The following is a 5,811-nucleotide window of genomic DNA, read 5'->3' on the forward strand; positions in this document are numbered from 1 at the left end:
GCCTGAGCGGGCCCCGGATGGGCTCCGCGGGCCAGCGGCGCGGGGATGGCGGCGGAGGACACGTGGCGCGAGGGGAGTGGCTGCGGCGGCCGGCGCGGACGTGTCCGGCGCGGGCGGACGCGTCCAGCTGCGGGAGGAAGGGGAAAATTAGGGTTTTGTCTGCGATTTGATCCGTGAATTTCGGGGGAGGGTCTAGTTTTATAGGTAGAGGGAGCTAGGAGAGTCCAAATGAGGAGCAGTTTTCGGCCACGCGATCGTGATCGAACGACCGAGAGCATGGAGGGGAGTTAGATGGGTTTTGGTCCAGTTTGGAAGCGGTGTTGGGCTGCAAGGAGAAGGAGGCTTTACGGTTACCCGGTTAACCGTTGGAGTACCAAACGACCTCCAAATGGCACGAAACTTGACAGGCGGTCTACCGGTGGTATACCAAGGCCAATTAACAAGCCTTGGTCCATTCTGAGAACGTTTAATACCCGCTCACAACGAGAGACGAAAGGCGAACGCCGGAGGGCATAGGAGTGCCGGATCGCGAAACGGACAATGGGGAAAAGGCTCGGATGCATGAGACAAACACGTATGCAAAATGAGATGCACATGATGACATGACAAAATGCAACACATAAGCAAATGACATGGCAATGAAGGCGAATAACTGGCAGACACCTGGCGCAACGGATCCGGGGCGTTACAACACTCCTCCACTAACAAGAGATCTCGTCCCGAGATCTTAGGACCGAGACGGAAGGGAAAAGGGATGAGGTGGAATAAGAACTGAAGAGAAGAAGCAAAGAATCGAGAGCACTCGAGAAGAAGAGAGGAACGACGAGAATGACGAGAATCAAAAGCATACGGAATCAGATAGACTATGAAACCACTCCAGTTAGAACGAGATCAGAAAACGGATAAGATTGAACCACCATAAGAATTCGAAATGACTGATGAAAGAGAATGAATCACCGGGAAGAATTAGAAGGCAAATATGCTTGAGGGGATTTAGAGAGACGAGAACAAAGAGAACTCGAGCTGATTAATTAACACTTGAACGAAGCACCGGGATAATAGAGAACGATAACTGGAATGATGGCCTCCGGTGAAGCAAAACAGAAATCAACTCCTGGAATACTCCGGATAGGAAAGAAAGAATATCTGACAAACTGAAATAATCCGAGAGGATGATATGAAGCTAGAACCACGAATCTTCGAGAGAACGGGCAAGATTTAGAGAAAAACTCTTCTTCAATCTTCAAATGCCGATGAGAAACAACACCAAAATTGATGAGATACTCCGGGAGAATGGAAATGGGATTGAATCAGGTTGAAAGGGGAAATTGACGAATATCTTGAAGAGAAAAACACCGGTTGAAAGAAAGAAAAGGCTTCACACGAGTAGGATGGATACTCGATAACGGACTCCGATTCCGAGAAGAAAAAGGGGAGGGCGGGTGGGAAAAGAAAACAACTGAGGATTGAACTCAAAGATGAAGAGGCTCGAGTCGACTTGACGAGAAATGCACCAGATGAAAAGAGCTGAGGAACAACTACCGGAAAACCAACTGCGTGATCCTAAAGAAAGTTTGAAAGGGAAGAGGAGTAATTCAAAACACCTATGTCAAGATTACTTACCAGAGCAACGAAGGGGATGAGGAGTAAAAAGAATTCCTACTCTCCGATATAACTAGACTCAGAAAACAGTTTTATTCTAGACTCAACAACGGCCAAACTACACGATCAATCAAGGGGGCTCCTTGGGTCGGTCGAGGCTCTGATACCAACTTGTCACGCCCAATATGCGACCCTATCCAAAAGGAAATCGATGGTCCCACCAAGGATAGACCCGCATATTGAAACGCTTTTGCAAGGTGGATATCATTACATCAACATTACAAAATAGATGGGGATACATACATAAGGCATACAATGCCACTCGAATACAACATCACAATACATAAGAGCATCATCCGACTACGGATGAAACACAAACAGAAACTCAAATGACATCCACCCTGCTAGCCCAGGCTGCCGACCTGGAACCTATCCCCTGATCGAAGAAGAAGCAGAAGAAGAACTCAAAGCAAGCAAGCATCGCTCTCGCGTCATGATCATCGCATAACTTGTACCTGCAACTGTTGTTGTAGTAATCTGTGAGCCACGAGGACTCAGCAATCCCATCACCATGGGTATCAAGACTAGCAAAGCTTAATAGGAAAGGAAGGGGTAAAGTGGTGAGGCTGCAGCAGCGACTAAGCATATATGGTGGCTAACATACGCAAATAAGAGCGAGAAGAGAGCAAGCGGAACGGTCGTGAGGCTAGCAATGATCAAGAAGTGATCCTGAACTCCTACTTACGCCAAACATAACCCAGAAACCGTGTTCACTTTCCGGACTCCACCGAAAAGAGACCATCACGGCTACGCACACACGATTGATGCATTTTACTTCGGATCTGGTGTCAAGTTATCTACAACCGGACATTAACAAATTCCCATCTGCCTATAACCGCAGGCACGGCTTTCGAAAGATTATACCCTGCAGGGGTGTCCCAACTTAGCCCATGACAAGCTCTCGCGATCAATGAAGGAATAGACCTTCTCCCAGGAAGACCCGATCAGACTCGGAATCCCGGTTTACAAGACATTTCGACAATGGTAAAACAAGACCAGCAAAGCCGCCCGATGCACCGACAATCCCGATAGGAGCTGCACATATCTCGTTCTCAGGGCAACACCGGATAAGTCAAGCTACGAGTAAAACTAGCCCTTGAGTTGCCCCGAGGTGGCCCCGTAGGTTGCTCGGTTCGGACCAACACTTAGACAAGCACTGGCCCGGGGGGGGGGGGGCTAAAATAAAGATGACCCTCGGGTTGGCCGACCCAAGGGAAAGGATAGGTGGTGGTGAGGCAAATGGTAAAACCAAGGTTGGGCCTTGCTGGAGGAGTTTTATTCAAAACGAACTGTCAAGGGGGTCCCATAAATCACCCGACCGCGTAAGGAACGCATAATCCGGGAACATAACACCGGTATGACGGAAACTAGGGCGACAAGAGTGGAACAAAACACCAGGCAAAAGGCCGAGTCTTCCACCCTTTACCAAGTATATAGATGTATTAATAATATAAGAGATATTGTGATATCCCAACCAAAATCCTATCCACCATGGAGCAATCTTCAACTTCACCTGCAACTAACAACGCTATAAGAGGGGCTGAGCAAAAGCGGTAACATAGCCAAGCAACAGTTTGCGTAGGAAAGGTGTCAAAGGTTAGAGGTTCATGGCAATATGGGAGGCTTGATAAACAGGTGATAGGTAGCGCAGCAAAGCGATAGAACGAAGCAATTAGCATAGCAATGATAGTAGTGAGATCCAGGGTAGCGGTCATCTTGCCTGAAATCCTGCAAGGAAGAAGAACGAATCCATGAAGAAGATGAACGGATGAAGCCGAACCAAGCGTAGATGAACGAATCCTCAGGACCGCAACGGAACAGGAACTATCGAGAAGAAGCACACAACATAGTAAACACACCACACATGAACAAGGCATGATGCACGAACAAGCATGATGCAAGACAAGACTACATGAAGCTACTCATGGCAAGAGATGATGCAAACAAGAACAACACATCAAGGCAAGTTTAAATGAGGCCGGGAACAACATATAACAATTCCGGTAAGTCCTCATATGAATATTTCGAAATTGGTCCAGATCTGAATAAACCTTATGTTCAAGTTGTTAAACAGAAAGTTAAGATGCACCAAGATGATCTACACGAGATTCTAGCCAAGTTACATATAAAGTTCATTTAGTTCGGAGCTACGACCTAGAAGATATGAGCAAAACAAGTTAAACATGGCATTGATGCAAAATGCATACAAACATCAAGCAAACACCTCAAAACAAGGATGCAACATGATAATATGAAACTACATGCAATTCTAAGCAAGTTTCATATAGAGCACACTCAAAACGGAGCAACGGTGCAACACACACACATGAAACAAGTTTAAAGGACAAGCTGTCCAAAACAGCAACTAGGCATATGCAAGCATCAAAACAACATGCTACAGCATCTCAACCTAAAAAAAAGACATGGGCATGATGTACAGGTAAAGCATTACAAAACATGAACACTGAACTATCTTCAGAAATCACTAGAACATACTCAAACACACATGGTAAGATTGCAAGTTATAACAATTTCGGACTTTGCAGAAAATAACATCACGATGCAATGTTCAGAGCTATCAAACAACATGTTACAGGAACTTATCATGGAAAACAAAGGCATGGCATGAATCTACTAAATGTATAGATCAAAAGTCTCTTAGTGAGCATAAGCCAAAAAGGATCAAAAAATATGATGGCCCTCACGTAAACATGGCAAGTTATAATACAGATTCAAGCATGGCAGGAACATAATTATGAAGGCACGTAGATGAGCTTGTGCAACTCACTACAGAGCTATACATGGCATGGAAAGGCACCCAATAGTAAGAAGACATGTTTGTGAAGTTAAGCATGGCAATATCAAGGTCATAGGGTGCATGGATAACTAGGAAAACACATGGAAACAACTAAACTTAATGTTAACCGGCTGACAGCAACATTATGAAGCAACTTTAGAGCAAGATATGAACAAGCTACAACAACCTATAAATGCAACCGGGGCATGGATGGATAGAGGGTGACATGTAGATCAAAACATGTTTATAGAACATCACCAGATTATGCATAGAGTGATTAGTAGCAACATGTTTGTATAGCATCACGAAATAATAGATTCAGCCTAGCAAAACAGCAACATCATGAACACTACTTAACAAGCTCGATTCACTCACCACAAGTCATTGCATGACAAGATAAGCATAGCATAATCAAGAAGACATGTTTGTGAAACAAACCAAGTCAAGAACAACTTCATAGCATGCAAGGATCAACTACAACAAGCTTGGCCAAATTGAATAACACGTAAACAATCTGCCAGGAAACATTTTGAAGCAAAAGTAGAGCACGAAAATGACATGCTAGACTACTCCATAATTGCAACAAAGGGCATGAATGGATAGACAATAAACACATGTCCAAAAGACCCTTACTGAAGTATCTCAAAATATGCATGGATCTCTCTGTAGCATCAAGCTTACATGGCATCAAAATAACAGCAAAACAGGGACTAAAATCAGCAACATCACGATGCAATGTTTATATGCTTGTGCTAGTCACCACATTGATCACAAAAATACATGGTAAGCACCTCTTTAAATAAGACATAGCATAGTTCAAAACACATGAAGACATCAACCTCATAGGATGCACACATCAATCATGGCAAAAATGACAAAAGAGCTCGTTCTGATAATAGACAGCAGAAAACATCATGAAGCACTCTTATGACGATGATTCAGGCATCAAGATGACCTCAAATGAATATGATGCAGAGATTTACACGCACGAAACAGAGCTACAGATGCAGAGATACGATGGCATGAACATGGCATAAAAATTACACAAAACTGGGACTTAGCAGATTTCGGGAAAAAACATATGAGCACAAAATAACTAAACTACGACCGGGGCGGAGATTAGTGGGCTGCTCACCCTGGGCCAACAGGAGCTGGGCCGAGGCCGTGGGGATGCTGGGTTGAGGCCGCGGGGACGCTGGGCTGCGGCTGGGCCGGCCCGTGCGGTCGGTCAACGGGGCGCGCCAGCCGGATCGGGCTCCTCCCGATCCGCTGCGGCGACGGCGTGGCGTGGGTCCGGCGAGGTGGAGGCGCTCACCGGCGGGGCTGGTGGCGCGGCGGAGGCGGAAGGCGAC

Source organism: Triticum aestivum, chromosome 6B (genome assembly GCF_018294505.1).
Source record: "Triticum aestivum cultivar Chinese Spring chromosome 6B, IWGSC CS RefSeq v2.1, whole genome shotgun sequence".
NCBI classification, from domain to species: Eukaryota; Viridiplantae; Streptophyta; class Magnoliopsida; order Poales; family Poaceae; genus Triticum; species Triticum aestivum.